Source organism: Numida meleagris, chromosome 4 (assembly GCF_002078875.1).
Source record: "Numida meleagris isolate 19003 breed g44 Domestic line chromosome 4, NumMel1.0, whole genome shotgun sequence".
NCBI lineage: Eukaryota > Metazoa > Chordata > Aves > Galliformes > Numididae > Numida > Numida meleagris.
Genome location: NC_034412.1, coordinates 35935867 through 35958700, shown reverse-complemented (window position 1 = coordinate 35958700; position 22834 = coordinate 35935867). Strand labels below are relative to the sequence as shown.

Here is a 22834-nt window from a genome sequence, read left to right as displayed (position 1 = left end):
AGCCAGAGAGGTGACCACCAGCAAAAACGTTTGCTGGCAGGACCGCTCTGTGAGACTCATCATTCCAAGTGACATATTCACACCACAGCACCAAGCAAGAACCCATCACAAGGTTTCAATAAGGAAAACTGGAGGGTGAGGCACCACTGCTGAGACCTGAGCATTTGTGAGTGCTACTGCATCGATCCCAGCTACCGTAAGTGCCTCCCACCTACCACCAGCAGAGAATAGGGTAACAAGGATCTATTAGATTCAGGGACATCTTCCCAGTTCTAAAAGCACAAGATGAGGGTGCAACTGTGCTTGAAGATTCAAAGAGGACCAAAAGGTGAAGAATAAAGCAAAAAAATTTCACAGCCCTAAATTGGAACATCTGCAGAATTTCACCTCCAACCATTTCCTCATATTCCTGAGATCAAGATTTTGGAGGATTTTGTACAAGGCTTCAGCTCACAGATAGGAACTGATGGTTCATACAGCACTTGCCAACTGCACGGCTTGAAAGGAAGTGGGAGATATCCTCCTACAGCGTGTACTGGGAATAAGGAAGTTTTACAACAAGAGAAAAAAAGCTTTTATCTATCTATCTGGTCCTCTGGCTATCTGCAAGCTTTTTATGACTTAAGAAGAGAAATCAAACCACATACAAAGAAACAGTGAGTAGCCTTTAAATTTAAGATTAGAAGAAAAAACCAACTTAACAGAGCCTTTATGATTTTGCTTATGGAGTTCAGGGAACTTATTAACCATCCTATCATTATTTTCCTAAGACCAGCTTAAAGTCACTAAATTCAGGTTTTGCAGAACTGAAATACTGCAAGCTTACAGCCAAGCCATCCAAACACAGCATTTTCTGGCCAACACATGCTCTTTGAGGACAGCAGCAGACTAGCTAGAAGAGGCACAACACTTGGCAAGTTTTCCACTGCTGCCTACTACTGAATAAGCAGTTACAGCTGTCCCAGCACAGTGGATAAGGTGACTCCAAGCCCCGAGTAAGTCACAATAAAAATTGCAGGATGAACTTCCAGGACTTGCAGCTCTCCAGGACTACTTACTTCTAGGCTAACTGCCAGTGCACAAAGAGAGCACACAGCTATTCACAATCCTCATCTTCAAGCTGAGACTCTAGATGCCTTTAATTCTGGGGATGAAACCAGGACTCCTAGGCTGCCAGGTTCTCCCAGTAAAAAGACTTTAGGCTCAGACAAGCCCAGCTGCGGGCTAGCCTGGAAGACTGAGAATCCCCATGTGCCAAGTAGAGGGAGGCAAGAAGCTTGGTAAAGGAGTGACGGAAACCTGCTTATATTCAGAAACACAGAAGTGTGTTTAGTGAAATTTAGTGAAAGCAGATTGCCACCAGTGCTCTCTGATCTCAGCTCCTGCAGTGCAGGTGCTGAAACTCCTCACAGCACAGATGCAGGCACAAGAGTGCAGAGCAGGGGGAGAAGTGAAGGGTCACTTGCTGAATTTCTGGGAGGACCAATACAGCTGGGAAAGTATATTATTCAGAAACTATGGTTAAGACAGCCCAGTGCTTTCTTCCCTCCTTGCAAGCAGGATGAGCCCTGTATGGGCACCAGGCATCTATCCCAAAACAGTATGGACATCTGGCCTCAGGGACAACATCACTCACGCTAACAGCCAATACTATTAACAGTCACTGATAGCTGGGCCTGGCACAGAGACTTGGAGCAAATGGCAATAAGATCAGTGTGATCAACAACTGTTTCTTTGAAGTTTTCTTCATAGAGCATGTCAGTGTGGCATCTTCCAAACAGATATGCATACCTGTGAATGTACTTCCTTCAGTATCTCCTCCAAACTGAGGTGATGCACACAAATTGTAAGTTATTTAAGGCACGCACTTCCATCTAATCTTCCCACCTTCTGCCTCTCCAAAGTGACTTCTCTCATCTGTAAGCATACATGCAGACACAAGCATTCCTCAACTAATTTCAGACAACAGAAAAAAAAAAGTGGCAGACCTTAGGAAACTCAGGTTAAAAATCAGTTTGCTGAAACCATCAGGGGACTTTCACAGAAACAGTTCTGCCAGCAGATCTTCAGGTGCCTACTAGGGACATTAGGCAGAGGAAATGTGATAGCTCTTCAGACAGCTGAATGATGGAACACACAGGCAAGCATCCTCACATTGGGTAGATTAGAACATGTATTTACAGTTCCAATCTTCATTAATTCTTTCAAAAAAAAGTTGCTTGGGTGACTGAAAATAGCAGCTGGGGAGAACAAAGAGAATGCATTATGTGGAGGTATCAGCAGGACTCTTGATGTGAATCTTCTCCTACTCACCAGCTCCCAGTTCACAGACTACAGGAGATGCACTGGGTCTGGCTACGAGCAAGAGTCACAGCTGACGTGACTATTGTGGGCAAAGGCAAAGAGAAAAGTCAGCCAGGAAACCACAGTAAATAGCCCTTGAGTACTTACGCCAGTTATGTTAGGTGATGTTTCCTGAACAGAACAAGATTTCAAGAAAGCCTATGGACAAGTTTGAGGGGAAAAAAGTTTGTCAGATTCCCAGGAGTCTGGATAGTTCTTCAGTATTACAGAAGGCTACAAAGGAATTCAGTGAGAATCTCACTCAGGCACTGCAGTTAGTGAAAATACCTAAAGTTTGCACTTAAAATTTGTACATATTTATTCAAATTCCTTGAAATTAAATATAGATGTATTACAAAGATGCAATGTTTGAACACATGAAAAAGCTAGCAGCAAGAAGAAAAGATTTTTTTCCAACACATATACAATATAGTTAAGATAAATGCTTTCTAAATTTCCTTTGAGAAAATTGGACAGACAGCCAAAAGTTTCCAGGTGATTTCTGAAGTAGTGTAGAAGCCAGGAAAGCTTCAAGCAGTTCACAGGCTTACAGCATGTATCATCTTCATCCACACTGTCTTCATTGGCAGTGGTTTCTAGTAACACCAGCCTGCTTTTACAGAAGGGCTTTAAATGGACATAAGATTTTGTTTTCCTCTAGTTTCTTGCTAACGGCAACTAACTGTAGCTGGTCCAGCAGTTGTTTCAAATTATTTCATGCTGTAAACAGGGAGACATTAAACTTGCAGGTCATACTTTTCCCCATTAAAAAAAAAAATTCCTACCTTTTACAGGATGTTCTGTTCACACATCATATTAAAATAGGAAAACATTCCTCACTATAGTTTCCAGTTTATACCAGAAAAACAGTACTTGACCAGAAAAGCTTGTTCAAATGTTCTTCCCCATCCATCCTCCCTCACCCCCCATAAAATAAACCATATTATTAATCATTGTCATTTTGCTGCCAATATAACTACACTGGGGCTTTGTGACTGACGTAACTGTTGGCAGTCTAACCTCACCATGCTAATCACTAACATAAGCATCTGGAAAAAAAGAAAAACTGTAAATTAGACCTTTCCTTAGAAAGCATTTTGAGGAAGTCTTCATCTGGCAGTACTCATTTACAATGGGTTACCTCCAACAGCTGCCTTTGGCCAGCAAGGTCCCTGGACTGCAAGCAGACGAGCAGCTCTGACAGTATGCTCCCAAGCAAAGAGAAAAAGGCTTTCCTTCATCCCCTTGTGCCAGCTTTGATACTCCAACATAATTCTCCCCTCTGCTTAGTCTGTGAGCCCATTCACCTTCCTAGCCTGGCAAAAACAACAATGTTCTGCAGAACAGTTCCATCAGTTCACAGCAGGATGAGCACCAGAGTTAGCCAGCAAAGAAACCTATGGCTGGGGCTGAGAAAGATTGAGCCATTAGGGTCCTCTCCATTTGGTGGAACTACCACCCTTCTAATTTTAAATTACATTCAGGACAGAAATTTAGCATTATCTTCAACGTGAGTACTTCAGCCTCTGTGGCAGCCCAGTTCATTTGCAAAGCCTTGTCCCACCCCCAAAGCAAAAACCTCTGCCTCGGCCAGTTCTAAATAGCTAAAGGATCTACCAAGCACCTGAAGTAAACATAAGAAAAGTGATTACACAATCATCTGCCTAAAAATATCCCATAATACAAGATTTTAAGCTGAGAGTATTTATAAAACATTTCCCAGATGAAATCTAATACCACACATTACAGAAACTATAACCAAGTTACCTCAAGTTTTTAAGTTAATATGGACAAAGTGTTTTCCTTTAGCTACTATGCTTCAGTGGAAGCACTTAACACTGACACTCACACAGCTAAAATAAAGGGTCTATTATTAAGTATGCCAGGCTGCAAAGCCAGAAGTGGGCAACAATGTAGAACCAGAAACTCTAACAGCTGAGATGGAAACTATATATACACTAGCCAGGTTTCTAGATATCCTGCAACATCAAAAGTCACGTCTTTTGAAATGGCATCATTCTTCACAGCATTCATCAGGCGAACAGAGATGAAGACACAACCAATCCCATTTTATCCATCTTCCAGTCTCAATGATGGAAAGGCAGAAGTATCTGGTGACGGCAAGAGGAACAACCAAGACACTGATTGAAGGGAGGAAAACCAAACTCAGGTCCCAGACTTTGCAGATTCATGGCGAGACCTCAGTAATACCACCTGGTTTGTCTCCCTGCCTCTTCTGTCCTTGTGTAAGGAAGTATACATCTGAGCTGTGCAAGATACCTGAACAACTATACATTTGAATTCAAACTCATGCAATCGTATCATACATTCAGCAGTCCCAGAAGTCACAACGCACATATCATCAGGTCTATAAGAAGGTCTAGGAAAAAAATTTCAAAACTACTTCCATTGCTGTTCTGACAGAACAGTACATTTGTAATACAACTGGAAAAAAGTTCTCAAAACAAACACCAAGCACCTGCTGATCTTCTGAAAACAACAAGAATTTGGTCTACATTAAAAAAATTCAAAAAGCAATTAGTTCAGGAAAACCAGACAGAACTCTACTTGCTTCAGTGCAAATATAAAAATCACATCGGGTACCTGCTTGGTAGGAACAGAGCTTTATTTGCCTTGCACAATAACAAGTCACTTTTTTTTTTTTTTTTTTTTAAGTAGTACGGGATTTTCATCAGGAAGTCAAACTCAGTGGATTCAGTGATATTAATCAAGAAGTCACACATTTCAATAGAGAATAGCAGACTTAGCCAAATCTTCTACAAAGGATAGGCTTTCATGAATTATCGATGAGAATTACAATCAGACTACTGTTTCCCCAATTTTGACCACTTCATCAAGTTCTGCTTAAAATGGCCTGCCACCTGACTGTACTTCTTTCAAGAACTTCAAGTACAAATGAGGTAGAGAAGAATGTAAAGCAGAGGAAAGTATTAACAGAAATAACACCTCCACAAATTTTACTCAACATTTAGAATATTTTTAAAGCGCCCACAAGCCTGATGAGTTTCCTCACACATCCTTCCCTTGAAGTTTGCTTTTTATATGGCTTCCATTGAAATGCAAGTCACTTGTTCTCATTGCTGTCATCCCTGTTCTGCACGGCCCTGGTTAGAAGCCACCTGTCCACTACTTCTTCTGCTGCTTGCGAGCCACCAGAATGCTCTGATCACAGAGGCTCCCATCCCATACTCATCACTACAGCACCAGATACCTTCAGCAGCTGTCACTAACCCTTGTCACATTCACACGCTGTTCATCTTGCACCTACCTGCAACAGCAAGATGGACTGACTTAGTTTAATGTACATGGAGTAAGCTTAACAGCAGAAGTCATCAGACGACTTGTAGCCGTACTAACCTGAAGAGAGAAAGTCCTCCCTTCATTAAAATCAAACCAAACCAAAGCTGTCTTCTCCAAAGCACACGTTCTAGTCAGGAAAGCACAACAGTAGTCAAAAAAAACCAAAGTAAATTTAACAACAGAACACACGATAACATGATACCAAGAGAAAGGCCTTCCAGAAACAGAACGTTAATGAGCAAGCTTTAACTTGTGCAAACACTCCTAAGCTGGGGCTCGTGGCCCAGCTTGAGAGCAGCTTTCTTGTTTCATACAATGCAGTTCAAAAACCCTTGAGAAAAAAAGACAACTGACCAACAGTGAGCAAAGGCGTTCTGCCAATTTTTCTCCCTACAGGAACATGAACAAGTGTTTGTTTTAGCATGTGCTGGAAGAGCTAGAAAGAAAAGAACAACAAAGAGTTAAAACTCACACACTTGATATCCACTTTGTAATTTACTGGGACACCACAGAGAATTAAACAATGTTGGTAACCTTAAAGAACTTACCAAATGAAACAGCAGGAGATGTCAGTTCCAGCAGGATTTTCTTTTGCTTCCACATTACCTTCACCCCCACCCTACCCCCCTTCCCTCACACACACACACACTGCCAGATGTATCTTGGAGAAAAGACCTCTCAACTGCCTCAGGAAATATGAACATCTACTAGCCACATACTTGGTCCCTCACATCAGCTGAATCAAAGTCCCCACAAGTAAAGTAAGACAGCAAGTACATTGCATTAATTCTTTCTATATCAAATATTCAAAGAAAATATAACAGATACAAAGGTGAAATACATTGACAGAATAAAATCAAATATACAGCTCATCAACAGTACCTCTCCAAGCAGCAAATATTTCCTCCTACCACTATCAGAAACACAATTCAGTGGAGGCCACAATTTGTCACAATGTGATTTCCCAGATAGTTACTTCATTAACCAAAACTAAAATGACTTTATGCTTATAAGTATTTAAGCATCTACCTACAAATAGTTACTATCCATGCACCTTGATCAATTTTCAAGCTCTTCTCAACTTTATATTGGTTTAGTCTACGTTTATCTTGTCCAAATAAGTTAACTTCCATCAGCAGTGAATGTTATTTTAGGCATTGACATGCGCACATGCAAATACAGCACACCTACTGAGTGTGAATAATCCTATATATATGCCAAAGAAAGAATAAGGTATCTTAAAGGATTTATGTCCTGGTTTCATCGCATTGCAACAGACAGAATGCTGCTATTGTTGGCACTGCCTTAAACACTGGATATCTGAAGTCTGAAATGATATATCAGAAAAACATCCTGGCAAATCAGTGTCACAGTTATCACAGGATAAATTTTCAGTAATTTCAAATATTGAACAAACAGAAGAAGAAAAGCAAGTGAAAGTGTTATCAACTACGGTCACAGCATGATACAAGGAAGCTGAACATATAGTTTTGCCTGGAATTCATAAAACCCTTTTCAAGCTGTCACACAAGTATTAAGTGTTAGCTCTGTATGCATACATGGTTTTTTGTTTGTTTGCTTTCCTCCACCTAGAAAAGTTTTTAAACACATGTATTAGTCTTGCAACTTCGGCAGAACTGTAATACAGTAAACCCTGAAACCCAACCTTATGCACAAAATACACAGCAAAATGGTAATTCCCAGGTCCATCAGTTAAAGCTGGCAAGCAGACGACTCTTAACACATGACGTGCACAGAAGCAAGAGAACATTCGCAAGATTCTGTCTATAATTCCTTTAACAGAGTAAAAAAAAAATGGATGCCTGATTTCCAAGTTAACCAACAGCATGTTGATAGTCATATATCACTTTCATGTGGATTGCCATTTAAATGATTTTAATGACAACAACTTGCAAGTTAAATACTTCTAAACACCTTTATGTGCTATTCAGACAGTCTCATCTGTTTCCATGTCGGGAAGAGCGTTTCCTTTATAAGCAAAGAAATGTGAAATAATGCTTCAGAAATCACCAGTGAACCACATTAACGATTTGCCTCCGTGCCAAGTCAACATAATAGTTGCCTTTGGATGATTCTGCTTTGAACACTGCCTAAATACAATGATGTATATAAAAGCACGTTTAAAAAAAACTCTCCTTCCTCCTTGTACTCCAAGCTTCACTTCTGCATGCTAGGGAGAAGACGGGGGAAAAACAAAATGAGGAAGATGGGTGACATCTATTCTAACATCACACACCCTTGTGGATGGCCTGTACTGTACTGAAATAAAAGTGACACTGGCCCAGACCAGTTACAGAGTTATGTCAGGATGCTGCATTGTGCAGGTGTTCTGAATAGCTGTATTGGCCAAGTTCCCTACACTGGAAACTCCATCCTTTCCAGAATTAAAAAAAAAGATAAAAACTGACCCCTCTATGCAACTGGGTAGAGTTGAATATTTGACCTCACCCCATCTAATTTGAAGTAGTGTGCTCCAGCATCACTCCATTCAGCCATCAGGTTCTCCCACAGCCAACAGACACAGGCATAAAAGCGAAGTGAAAGATTCTGTACAACCCATCTTCATACTATAAAATGTTTTACATTCCTCGAAATTAATCTGTTTATTTTATGAAATGTTTTGTTTCTCTATCCTGTTAAAAAACAAAGACACGCCCCGCTCAAATACACACAAAACAAAAAAGCTTCTCTGATGCAAATGAGCGTTTGTTCTCTGAGGAGGATAGAGATCTCTGTGGCAGCTATTAACAGCTCAGAGTGTCCTCCTCATCACCCCCCGACCCATTCTCTGCAAAGCCCTTCACAAAAGGCCTAATCCAACATTTTCCCTTGTTGTTTTCAATCTTAAATAGCCACATTCTCATGGAAGTTGTTGTTATACAGCAAACTGCATGGATACAGTTCTGTCAATTAAAAATATATATTAATTTAAAAATAACTGGTTTCCTATCTGAAGCAAAACCCGCTATTCAAATGTAAAAAAAAATCCCTACGCCCTTCTGAAGTTACACCACTGTAGCTGGAGTAAAATGGCTAGAGCAGCGCAAGATGCCTGCGTATATACCGGCATGTCAGGTCATGCTTTCATCTCTTACTGAGATGCAACTGAACCTGAAGGCTAACAGCTCTTTCACAGCCAGTACCTATTTTTCCTCTTAATTTCTCCCATATTGCTCAAAATTTGCTTTCTCGTTACCCTTGCGACTAAAAATAAGAAATGTTTCTTTTTGGAGGACTGGGAGAAAGCTCAAGAGATGTAGCATAGAGTTCTCGCGAACTCAGGTAAGAAAAGTTGGTTTAACTACCAGTAAAATCAAACCTCTCCCATCTCCAACTAGCATACTGACCCCTGGAAAGAAGAAAAGTTTTAACAGGATTTGCCCAAAACACTTCTCAGTGATTGTATCAGCAGAAGTGTGAGACAGTTTAATATGCAATAAAGGAAACATTTTGCTACATGCCACCTTCCTTTCTAAGCTATTTAGAGCATACACATGAATGTGAAGCTTCCAGTTACCTTCACCAAGAAGGCAGGATTATCTACACCAACCCATATTCAGAATTAACGTCTCTGTTCTAAAAGGAGCTTACTCATATATTTCAAGTTATGAATAAATGCTGTCTTATAAAAGAACTCAGATCTACTAAAACATTTCCATAGCCAGTTACAGAGCTTAGTAGGACAATAACACTAAGGAGACTAACAGCTTTTTTTGCCTAACTGTGCATTTGATAAGTGACAGTACAGTGTACAGGTGAAGTTTGGTGATTTGGAGACTAGAGGAAAATATACATAAAATTCAGAGATGCCCACTCACAATCACTTCCACTCCACACACCTCCATGGAACACACACCTTCATCTATTTCAGCTGCTACTGACTGCAAGGAAGAACTTAAGAGTCGACCTAAATTGGTTCAGCATTTATTCTGCACAGCACCACAAACTTAGATTTCAGCTACTCTTCGCATAACTTAAATAATAAACATGGTGCTCCCTTTATTTGATTCTTCAGCCACCCATCTGAAGCACAATGGGACATGTCACAGACACTTGCTTTGCTGCCCTCATAATACAGTTCAATTATGATGACTGAACTAACGGCCTCACATCATAGACTTTTACAGGTTGACCCCGTGTCATCCTGATGTATCATTTTGCACCAGTTCAGTGCTGTAAATCAATTTAAGATCTCCAGCAGGTTGAAGAGGCTGGTAATGATGCTTTCTCTGCAGCCTCCAGGGACTCCCCATTATGCACAAGTTACATTATTTATAAAGCTGAGATGATGCCTCCATTAGGCTTGCTAAGACTCCTCAAATAAGCTTTTATTTTACACACACAGCTTGGACCTCAGAAAGCAGACCACTGGCCGCATGTGATATACAGTGCATTAATGTTTCAATTAAAAAAAAAAAGTCACAACCCCTTCATTTTTGAAATTTAAATTTTTATACTAAGCAACTAAACTTAGAATTCAACCTGAATAATTTCCCAGTATTCTGGAACACGGTAAGTGCTTTTCTGAACCATTATACTACTCTTCCATGCACTCAGTTCCTTACTTTGTGTTCAAGCTACAGATGAACAGTAAAAGCACATCGGCTTTCATACATCTGACTTGACAGTTAATATTTACATAGAAACGGAAAGACCTCCATCTGCTTATTCAGTCACTTCTCAAATGCACTGGATCATCACATCTTTCAGGGTACACAAGAAGGCAAGTCGAACAGGACAGGGTAAGAAAAAAATGTATTTGTTTACATACCTAGTGATTGCGGGGTCAAAACTGCAGCAAGGACAAATCCCTGCCCTTATGGTAACCTGATCGTGCCTTGAACTGATCCTCTCCAGTAGCTGTGGAGGGCTTAGAATCACCCAGCTCGAGCAAAATTTGTTTCAAGCTCCTCCTTCCAGTCTGAAGTAAACTACTAGGGTTTGATCCCTGAGACTGGGGCAGGAATCCCAAAAGGAGCTACAGAGCTCTCAGTGCCATCCCGAGGATCTCCCAGTCACAGGGATGAAGCAAGAACTCCAAACTTGCACTGAAATCCAATGAGAACCTCTACCAAGCCTCACAGCACAGCTCTCCAACTCGGAACGAAAATAGAAGGAATATTAACCAGCTGCAACTAACAAACTAATCTCCTGTAATTCAGCAGAGTAATTACAGACAAGCAAAAGAAAAAATTAAGCCAATGTTGACACCTCGAGTTTCCTCACATGATTCGTTCCCATTGTTTGGCAGGCCAAGGTGCAGGCCGGCAGCCACACGGGCTGGAGAGCTGCTGCACACACATGCCCGGGAAGAAACACAGTCTCTGTGGGCCAGCTCAGCTCTAGTTCTTAGTCTTATTCTTGAGTGCTGCTTAAAAACACACAGATCGACTGGAGGATCGAAAAATGTTTTCTCTTTTTGACTACCCGTCTGTGTGCTAAAGCAATCTGAAGGATCAGCTATAACATGTGTGAAGCACAGTTTTTCCCTAAACGTGTCAGCCTCAAGGTGCTGTATCCTTAAGCACAGACATGCATTAAAGCACAACACGTCTCAAGGCAATGAGCTTTCCCACTCACTTATGTCTGAAATACACATCTACTCGCGCTCCTGCGCACCTCCATCTCACAACACCTCTCCTTCTCCCAGATAACGCTCGTAACTTGACTTACATCTAGCAAACAATTTTTTCCCTGAAAATACACCACAATCACGACAGTTACTCAGACTAAATTACAGTTATTTGTCCAACATAACAGCAAACTGGAAGGTTTGCACATATCTCCAGACTGATCCTCCAACAAAAGAGCAAGCACACAGCACTGCTTCCTCAGTCACACTCCCACTGACTTCAGTTTATACAAAAAAGAACTCCGGATTTGGCCCAGAACCTTTCAAATGCATGACCGAGTATTTCCACACTGGTAAATTTCAATCAGCTTTAAAGATCTATATTCAGGATAAGATAATTTGGCTGCAGAGCCCAAGCATATGAAGAAACTACGCTGAGGAGGAAATATCGTGCATCCCAACCTTCTAACGGCAAGGAAGAAAAAAATTAAGTGAACTTTCCTTGACCTCTAAGCAGAAATTTGTCGTTAAAGAAGAAAAAAAAAAAAAAAAAAAAAAAAAAAAAAGGGGGGGGGGGGGGGGTGCTGCGGAGAGAAAGAAAGGAAAATCAAGTCACGACACAGGCAGGATCGGGGGCCGGCCGAGGCGAAAAGCTTCTCCCCGTAAAAACAAAGGCGGGCGCTCGCCCCGTCCCGAGGCGCTGCGCGTCCCCGGCCGGGGCACAATAGGGCCGGCAGCGAGAGCGGGGCCGGGCGGCGGCCGCGGGCGGAGGAGCGGCTTCCCGCGGGCCCCCCTCCCTCCGAGCCCGCGGCGGCACCCGCACCTACCCGGGAAGCCGGGGCCGGCGGCGGGGCGGGACGCCATCATGCCGGCAGGGAGAGGGCGCGGAGCCGCTTCTCCCGGACTCGCCGGGGACCTTCGCCCGGCCCGGTGCCGCGGGGAGGAGGAGGAGGAGGAGGTGGAGGAGGAGGAGAAGGGTGCAGGCGCCCGCCACGGGAAGAGGCGAGGGGCCGCGAAGCTGTTACCGGCTGTGGTACGGCCGCCGGGCGCTGAGAGGGGCCGAGCCCCGCGCCCGCCCTGCCTCCGCGCCGGGATTGATCTGGTCGCGCTGGCGTCAGGCAGTCGGAGCCGCCCAGCCTCCACTTACCGCTGCCAACGCGCACGGACACACACGCGCGCGCGCACGCACCGGCCCGGCAAGGGATCCTCTCCAAATTACCGCCCCCGCCGAGCAGGGCTCGGGCCCCGCTAGGAGCGCTGCGCACGCCCAGCCCCGGCTCAGAGCGCGGCCACTCACTCGGTGCTTTTATCCCCGCCCGGGACTCGGCCTCCGCCGCGTTCGCTCCGCGGGCTCCCACGGGAGGTGCGGCAGGGCCCGGCCGCTGGGGCTGCGCGAGGCGCTCCGAGCGCCAAGGGCTCGCGATGAACGATCGGCAGCGCGCTGACCCAACGGGGTTCTGGGCTACCTCTTCCTTACAGAGTTACTCCTCGTGTGTGAAAGCAAAGCTGTGAAATCGTGCGCTCACGCATCCGTAGATTTTACCCCTATGGCCTGAAACGAACGCGCCCTCCGAGTCTGCTGCCAGGCGCACCCAGCTAAAGGTTCGGAGCCCGCTCGAAGAAAGATAAGCGTTGCTACCTCCTGTGCCGGCAGGGCCTCCACACCGCTCAGCTGAACACAGCACAGATGACCGAACGGAAACTCATCTTTTTAGCAAATACCTCGGCTTTCACCCAGTCATCACTCCTGTGAGGAGATAGGAAGCAACGACCGAAAGACAGGAAAAGATAATGACGCACCCGCGCCTACATCATTACATCACGGTACGCACACCGGCAGGTTCTAGGGATGGCATTAGCCTCATTTGAAAACACAGCAAGACTACAACATCTGCGCCAAGAGCTTGGCAGTGTCTCAGTGATCCACATGGAGAAACTCGTGGAAAAGACCTGACATGCGTCCAGAGCCTGGGCTACTCGGCAGGCTGCCTTGGCAGGGCTGGGACAGGCAGCAGGCTTGTGGTATCTCGCTGCTCCAGCATCTATTCAGTGCATGAGTCACACTAAACAGATATGACAAGACAATAATTAGGGCAGCACTGCAGTTTGTCAGGTGTCTTGTTAGAACCACATTTTTACCTCTTTTGTTGTCGTTAGGCTTGACTGGTTGGTTTGCTTTGGCATAAGAGAATCAAATTATTTTCTACTTAGATTGAGGCTTGGGGAGGATCACATTAATATGTGCTTTTACTATAAAGGGAAACAAAATAGGCCGGTACGGTCTTTTGCTGATGTTTAATAACCCGAATGGTTGTTCTGGACAGGGCCGGTCAGAGCTGGCTTAAGACAGATTGATTGTGAGAGAAGACTGGAGGGCGAGCAGAAACAGTGTGCCACGGCCAAACTCTTCCAGGAGGACCCTGGCTGCCTTGGAACACAGCCCTGTCAGAACTCTACCTTACAACGTTCAGCTCATAGCTAGCTGTCGAAACCCGTCATTCTGTGTGAGCAGTACCAACAGCATCTCACACCCGGACTCTGCGCATTTGCCATCTTCAGCTCCAGCAGTTATTTTCAATACACCAAATTCACCTTAATACAACCTAACACATCACTGAAGTCTGGCTAGCTTTTCTGAATAACATAAGGAAACTGAAAAAAGGAGAGCAGAGGGGGACGTACACCCAGGCACACAGCTTGATGCTACTCCTGTGCTGGGATGAATAATTGTGCTACCTAAGGTGTGACAGAGGACATTTTTTCTCTTATCTCTATCTTTTCTCAGTCCTACTCTGCAACAACACGGTCGTTTGGTCTGCTGCAAGAGAACATTACATGGGCCTAGTGGCAATGAAGAAAGAAAGGAACCGTCCCTCCTGCAGCCTATCTTTACATCAGTCTGACTGATGACACCATCAGTCATAGGGCCCCGAGCCTGAATTTTAATGGAATTGGAATACTTAGATAAACTTCTAATAACATTTTCAAAGGAAACATTAATCTCCTCATATACTTCTTAAAATCTCACCAAGCACCTGCCTAATCACTTCTAAAATCCTTCTCTCAGAAACAGCTCATCAGAAGGCACAGTGCTAAAGGATACTCAATTACGTTGCATATTTCTATTCTGTTACACCACGTAACGAATATTTGAGAAATACTATGACTACAACTGCTACCACTACTACTAGCTTTCAATCATTCTCTGCACTTAGAGTTTATATGCAGATTACGATTTACTATCTCCCGATAATCTCAGCCAGGCAGCCTATGTTTTACCAGGTTTATCCACAGAAATTCCAAGGATAGCAAGTGCCTTTTGGAGAAAGTTTGTCACCAAACATATTAACTTTGTTTCACCTCTACTTCACGAGGTTTCTGCCAAAAAGGAGAGCTTCACCGATAATTAAATTGTATCAAACACACAACTTATTATTTGCATTAAAATCACTGGAGTCATTTTCTTTCTGGCCATTACAATGTTGCTCTAGCGTGGGAAAACACAAACAGCATTTTCTGAAAGGAGAAGAGCAGTTCTGTCAGGAAGAACATTTTTTTAAGGACACTTGATTTCATAATTTCCTTCTTTCTGGTCTGGTAAAACAGTACTCATCAACCTCTATTCTCCATGGCTTGTCTTCTTTCAATAGATGAGGTATTAAACACACTTCCCACCGCAGCATTATTAAATCTGGATATGCAGATTGTTCAGCAGTCATACAAATAGGTTTGGGAAAGATGCCTCAGGCAGAAAACAGCATGTGACAGAAGGTAAGAAGTATTTTTAAGAGGTCACCATAACAGCGCAGAGCTCGGTATACTTCTCCAAACCCATCTGGGATCAGGGCACTGGTTAGCCATGGTTATACAGCACTGGCAGCTGATTTCCATTGCTGAGAAAGGCACTTGGATTTGAGCTGGGCCAAGTCATTTCAGTCTACACAGCAGCGCAAGTGTGACAGTGCACCTGGACTGGCTGAACTGTGGCCTCCAAAGGGCAACTGAATGGGGCATCAAAATGATAGCAATGGCTGAGCTGCTCATCTGATGCCCTGTCCCTATTAAAGAGGATACAATCCTCCTGCCCCCCTTCTTTCCTGTTCGCCTGTGCTGCCAAGTGCTCAGCTGGCATCGGTGGATAGCTTGGGCAAAGCAGGCTTTGGGGCAGCTCTCCTTCCTCCTCTGCTCTCCAGCAGCATAAGAGTAGTGTCTCAGCAGCCTGAGTGCCTACCCAAGGTTGGCTAAGTGTGACTAGCAGAGGTTCCCATCACCAGCACTTTCAGGGGGATGGGGATGTGAGAATGATGGTTCCTTGAGCTGTTTAAAGCGGTTAATGCTTGGGGGAATTGGTCTGATGCCACTCCCACAAAAGCGATTCTTCCATCTCCCAATGGAAGCCAAAAGAAGATACTCTGTGTCAGGAGTTGACCGGTCCTCATCCCCAAGTATCAAGATTCTATTTTGCCTACTCTGAAAAGAAGCTTTGAGCTGACACTGTACGGGTTGCACACCAACATAAAGGAACTAAGTTGTGAAAGGTATCCCAGATAGAAATTGCGAGGCTTTTCTATACACAGTCTTCGGTGGGTCCAGCCATTTGCTAAAATGAACCCTTCATGAGCTTGTCCTTGTACAGTCAAAAGCCTATTTGGGACGTACCTTTGTTTCCTGACTCTCACTCATGCAGAAGAACAATTTCATTCTAATCTAGAAGTTCTTCCTAAACTGGCCTACCATGATTAAGTGGGATTTATATAAAATAAATGTGGAACTGATAATTTTACAAGATTATTATATGTATTTTCCTCTGTTGCATTAAATAATACTTCTGCTTTAAATCCATTTGCAGATGCCAAAAAGGTCTTTGATCAGATTGAGAAGTCATTCATCTTCTCCATCCATGAGATGATGGGATTCAGACCAAAATTCATGACTTGCCTAAGATTAATGTATGTGGTTAAAACAGCCAAGATTCTTATTAAAAGTTATGAATCTGAGAGGTTTGGGCAGAGAAAAAGTGCTAAGCATGGCACTCCCTTATGTCCTTTATTGGTTGTGTTCTCTGTAGACTCTAATGTAAGGACTTTGCTCCAGCAATACTATATCACTGGTAAAGAGGGGAGGACTCTGACTGCAGCTGAGCACAGTACTCCTGCCCACTATGCTGCACCACCGTTGTACTTCCTAGGGAGTGAAATTTTCCCTTTGCATCTTGTCTGGGTCTGTTTAGAAGCTTTTGAAGGTAGATTCACTTTCTGCTGGCTTTCACTTTAGTAAGAGAGAGTGGACCCCGTGTATTCAAACATTACTGGTTCTTTTAAAATTAAATTTCCCTTTAGTCACTTAGCTTAAGAAGATTTACATAACTGGAATAACCTTGCTCTATTACTGGCTTCTTGGAAGACACCACTAAGACTAATCTTATCTCCCATTTTAGTTACTATTTTCAAGTTCTTACAGCCTTGTCCCAGTTACATCTTGTTGCAAAAAAACACCAGAGAATGATATATTAAAATTTATTCAGACAGGTGGCAGATACAAAATTAAAGCTAATAACCCTATGAGAGAAGAAATCAAAGGTGGTCTGGCAGTTCTGGGCTCTCACTGCTTGGTCACTTGGTTGCACCATACAACGAGTACACTAAAAACTGGTGCTGCAGGAGCAGCTGTGTGTCACAGCTTGTTACACTACTGCCTGTGGACTGAAGGGACCTTGGGATGAGACTGGCTCAGCAAATCATAGTAACTGGATACAGAGATCCATCTCCCTTATACCCAGAGAGGAGGCAACTATGTCACACCAGACTAACAAAATTGCATATACAGCATCTAAATGCATCCCTTCACTTCCAAGTTTTGTTGATATTTCATGACAAAATAATGAGCTCATTCCACATTAAAAACATCACAATTGATTAAAAACATCATAAAAGAAAGTGCTCTCATGCTTCATTTTCTTTCTCCATATAAACGGTACTTAGTATAAATCTTGAAGAACTCAGAACCCTCTCATCAATTTTTCTGAACCAGTGCAATTCTAATTCACATTGCCTGTGTCACTTTTGGCTGGACAAGTCAGCAGTGAAACAGACCGACCCCTTCTCCTCCACAAGAGCAGCACATCCCTAACCCTGTGTCACCCACCTCATTTGTGCTGGCACAACTACCGGTACAGCTGCAAACAGAACAGGCCTAGGGAACTGACGTGGTTGGGAAAAACAAATGTTTCAGGGGCCAAGTTCATTTTTAATTTGAATCGGTTCCCTGATCTGGCTCACTGTGTGGTTGTCCAAATCCTTGTGCTGATCCTGCACAGGAGCAGGAGTTTGGAGAGAGAAAGGTCAAATGGCTTATGAAACTGTGATAGACATAGTTCATTTCTTTTTAAGCAAGGAAAAACTCCTTCATTTTGAGTACAACAGCACATATGGGGTTAGAAGAGCTAAGGTAAGCTGGGCTTCCTGGTGAATAACAGAAAGCAAAGAGAAAGAGTGATACAACTGAGGAACTGAATGAGCTGGTGTGATTGCTGCATATTTGAAAAAGCATATGTCGGGCCCTGCATTATATGGTAAAAAGCAAAAAAATCTGTTGTCCGTCCACTGTTCACAAACAAAAGATGCCAAAGAATCACAAGGATCCCTGTCAAAAAAATAACTCACTCTTCAGAATGCTTCTTTATGCTCAAATAAAGAAGCTGATGCAGCTGAGCACAGGGTATGCATATATTCCTATGTCTTATTCTTCCACGTATTCTTTAATTCCAGAGTTTTCATTTACGTGAGGTTTGGAAATAACTAAGCTCTGGAGAGTAAGTAAATTACTACTTAATTAATCATCCCATGGCAATGAGTTCTTAGTGAGTTCTCAACAACTGGTAAGTCCTGAGAACAAATGTATATGTATTGGTTTCTATTTGCACTTTCAGGAGAAAATGACATCTTAGGCTTCAAAAGTGTCCTGGCAGTCATACAAAGTGTTAGAAAATGTTGCCCACATGACAAAGGCATTGAGACCAATTTTAAACTTCTTCTTTCCTCAGTAGACCAAAAATAGCTAAATTTTTGACAAACAAGTTGAGTAGATTTAAAAGCAACCTCCTCTACGCTTCATATATTATTGCACAAATCTCATCTATAAATCCCCATTATAAGCCCAAAACTGCAAAACTAGATTGTTGAATGTTAGGACCTACCTAGATCAGTGTTGTTGGTATCATCCTAAGTATTCAGCTGAGGTGTGTCCTGACACCAATCCTTGATTGCTTACACACGTTCTTTCCAAAAGATCCATCTCATTCAACAAATAGAACAAACAGTGGTCAGAAATAATGCTCAGTGATTTTGTTTTCCCCACCAGGTTTATGCTGCAGCTAACCATTATGAAAAGGGTTTCTGCAATACCTAGTTGTAAAACTGAGACTAAGAGGAGCCTGGTTTTCAGCTCATTGCTCATCTCCTGACACAAAAATCATCTCTCCTTTTCCTGCCAAATTTATACCTTTTCCCAAGTGGACAGGAGTATGACAGCCTCTCAGAATAAATAAATAAATAAAAATCCTAACATTTTCAGCCCTGGCAAATCAATTTGTTCAATTCTTTATCTTGTTTTCAGAAATACTTGAACATTTTCACGGACATTTTCTACACATAACTCTGCCTGAAGCACACACCTAGGAAAATTAATATTTGATGAAGTTCTGAATACATAAAATCAATATAGTCTCAGTGGAGGCAACCTGAATGACAAATGATGATCTTAGTACACTAATAATATACGTAGGTTGCTCTGAAAGTAATGCCTCCTATTTATCTCACGGAAACTACAACAGATACAAAGAACATAACAACACCATTTGATAGAGCAAATTCTTGGATACAAAACACTATGTTTCAACACAGTCACCACTGTTAGTTATGCATTTTTGTCAGCAATGAACAACAGTCTGCATACAATGCTTGCAAAAACATGCATGGCCATGCAGAACATGGCTTGTCATTCACATCGCTATCACCACTGCTGAAACGCACCATCCGCTACCTCACTGTGCTGACATCCAATGTTCCAATGTTCGTTCTCCATAAACATTCAGCAAGCGTCAGTGAATGTCAATGGGTGCCAGTTTTTCCGCATGGAAGAATTCAGTGACACACCTTCGCTTTATACGTACTTCTACGTCAAACATCATTTTGTCAGACTGCCCCTGTGCTGCCATCTGTAGCATGGCAACAACATGTAACAGGATATAGGCAGGAAGGTTCAACCCCAGCTGCCTCTAATGTCATGGGCCAACATAAGAAAATAGGGGGCATTGTATTCGGAGCAGCCCTCGTAGTTCTAAAGACTGAATTATGCTGTGCATATCCACAGATTCTGCTGAATCAGAGGAAAAGACCACATGGCTCACCAACACTTAGGAAAGCAGTTTTCAAAGTTCCACAGTCAGTGAGACTAAGGGACCCATGTGCCTCTTTGGACAAATCGATTTCAGTATGAAGCATCTTATCTGGGTGCAGAAAAGTATCACTTCTACAGACAAGGATCAAATGTTCAGTATGGACAACATCACAAGGAAGTCCTCCGATAACCACAAAGAGCAAGAGATAGCAACCCTGCCGTATTCTAATTGAAAACCTGTAATCAGAAATGGGCTTCAGTCAATACACAGCTGGTCCAGCTTCTGCAAAGTACTGTCGCACAGCACGTAACACCCCTACAGTTCAGTCGTTCATGTTCCTAAGGATTTCAGCACCTAGAAGATGGCACTGATAGAGAGTATATCACTCCAATTAAGGAAAGCATACGCCTGTCAGAGAGCAACCAGATGGAGGAGTGCAACAATTTATGGCCTGCAGTTAGACAGTCTCACACTGTGATCTCATCAAATCTTGAACAAAAGATGTCAAACTTGGTCAGTGTGTCAGTGCACAGATAAGATACACTCCAGGAAAAACACAAATAGCTTAAGAAACAGTTTAGGATTCAGACATAGGATTCAGATGACAACTGCTAAGGCACTGCTTCAATTCTCAGCTAACTTCCCAGATGTCAGAAATACCCGTCTAGTCCTGGTTGGTCATATTTGAGAGTCATTGTACTGCTGGGAGCAGATTTCTCATTTCTCAGATGAGAAATAAAATTACAGTCATGCTTTGTGATTAATTAAAAAAATCACCCTTGGTTTTGCTTGAGGGCATGGCATTTTCAGAGGCAATGTAATAGAGAAGGAAGATTGTTCGGTTACTTTGATCCTGGCATAACCTGCCGGCCCTCTTTTTTCAAAATCCTATTTTAAAGTTTTTCAATACTAGGACACCAAAAGCCAGAAATGTAAGTTGGTTTAAGACTCAAAACATCATGAGAACTTTCTAGAAAGACGTATGCAAAAATAGAGCAGATTATGTAATGTATTCTTTTACAGATATATTCTCTTCCTTTTACACTCACATTTCCACTCATTCACACCACTAATTAGTCAACTCTTACCTCAACTCGTTTCCCAGATTCTGATTTAATGTGTGTTCATCTTTATGTTGGTTTCAAGCTCTTTGGTTCTAATCATTATCTTTGCCTGCAAAATGTAATATACATTTAGAATTTTGCATATAACTGTCAAGCTCAAGCAAAACATACAAAGTTTTATCTCAAACTCATTAAAAACAGTGACAACTATGCTTCCTGGGGAACTAAGTAGTCAGAGTGTAAATAACCAAGCTGAAGTTTAGCCAGGGCACCAAATGGCACCAATGGCTCAAGAAGAAAATGCCCAGGGGATTCCAAGCGATCAGGTCTCCTATCTCCCACGCAGCATAACACTGCCCACAGAGGGATCGCTAAGGCCAAAGTGAATTTACAAACCTTCTGTTCTTCATATATATGTAGTGTTTGACCATATCAGTCTACAGAATAATTAATTTACAGAATTTTTAGGCTGAAAAGCATTCACATTTTTTATACTCGCTTTGTTCTGATTTTTGTTTTACTTTCTGTCTTATCACCTTTGACAAAAGTGAATCAGAGAAGCAGTGCCTGCCTTATTGTTGATTTGTGGTGTATAATCATGTTAAATACAGATCACCGGCCTCCTAGTTACTACAGTGCCATTTATAAGAGACAATTATCCCTGCATGGTGCAGTTTTCATGATCTAGTGATTGAAAATGCTTGTTATCACTGCAGACCCAGCTAAATGCTGTGTGTTTCTCTTTAAAGTTGATTTGATTTTCCAGTGCTGTCTGTCATTCTTGAAGTTTTCTGCAGGGCAGCTCAGTTCCCAGTCTGCACACACCAAGTGAGATCCTTTTCACGTGAGGTGCATGGGGCAGAACCTGCATGCTGCTCCCACGTGCTCCAGGACAGCAGTACCGAAAGAAGGAATGAAGCACATCTACTCTGAGAAGTCTCCAGACATTGCGATATACAGAAAGGAAGTCCTACTAAAGTCAGTGACCACATGCAAATGTCAAAATAACATGTGGGGGGAGGGGGCGGGAAGGGGGAGAGGGGTACAGTAGCATTGTCTGCCAAAACACTCCAGTTAGTTTTAAAATGAGCAAGAGAAGATGCAAAGAAGCCTAAGTCTTAATGACCTCAGTTCTGTAATATACTACTAATTAGCTCTATGACGAATAAATAGGAACAAAATAAGGAGTGATAGCCTAGGTCAGCCAGTGGTTTGCCATGCCTTGTCTCATCTTTTCTACTTGGGTCTGTATGAGATGCTTTTTAACTGTGTCTATACTATCTTTTACTAGTAATCAGGACCAGAATTGCATTGCGTTATACACCATACAAATACACAGAGAAATACTCAACTTCCTCTTTGATCCTGCAAGGCATGGTAAGAGCAGCTCCTCCCCAGCTGATACATGTGCAGCTCCTTCTTGTGGGCAGGCGCCTGCCTTTGCTGTTTCTCTGCCAGCCATCTATCTACCTCCTGCTGTCCTAACCCAGTAAGCCTCATATTTTTCTCCCCTGCCTCTTTTTGAAGCCTACATTCTGCACTGTGATTTTCTTTTCCTCTATGTATTTACCTCTTTGGTCTCACCCCTAACATTGTTCTCTCTTTCTCTCCTTCCCATATGATGAAGACTACGTTCCTTTTTTCATCATCACAAAGGAGCACCTAATCTACCACATTTATATTTTAAATGTGTAAAAATCTGAAAATGCATTGGCCTCAAGTTCCCCGTTCCTCCACTGAACAGGGGAAATATGACCTTAATCTATCAATATACCACTTATGAGTTGAGTGTGTCAGAGGATCCATTAGAGGATACCTGTTCTATTGCACAGAGCCTTACCGGAAGCAGAAAATCCTCAGCACGCAGCAGTGCTAATGCTCAGGTCACAGCCCTTCCACACTACCAGGGAGGAAAAGAAATGGCTGAAAGTAGCCTTAAGTTTGTTAGAAAACTGGCTCAATTTTCTAACCAAGTGGTTAGAAAACCACTCTAGTCCCTCTCGTAACTTCAATAACATGTGTCAAGAGGTTAAGAACGTTATCCTCTGCAGTCTTTCTGCACGTTAACTATTCCTTCTTAGAAGGATGCACAGCACATACAGCTTGGTGAAAAAG

At 42.6% G+C, this 22834-nt stretch overlaps 1 protein-coding gene and 1 long non-coding RNA gene across 6 annotated transcripts in view; one reads left to right on the top strand and one right to left on the bottom strand.

Moving 5' to 3' along the window:
* SMAD1 (SMAD family member 1) overlaps window positions 1–20821 on the bottom strand; it is a 57655-nt gene extending 36834 nt beyond the window's left edge. Inside the window, exon 1 of one of the 5 annotated variants that reach the window (XM_021395453.1) lies at window positions 20744–20821. The gene's annotated coding sequence lies outside the window, so the exon portion shown is untranslated. Of the gene's footprint in view, window positions 1–10456; window positions 11644–12084; window positions 12540–20743 lie in introns of those variants that run through there. The other 4 variants (XM_021395452.1, XM_021395450.1, XM_021395451.1 and 1 more) reach the window with 4 other exon arrangements.
* On the top strand, window positions 12897–16095 carry LOC110398098. The gene is made up of 2 exons (XR_002438200.1): window positions 12897–13081; window positions 13582–16095. It is a non-coding gene; the product is annotated as an uncharacterized LOC110398098 (long non-coding RNA).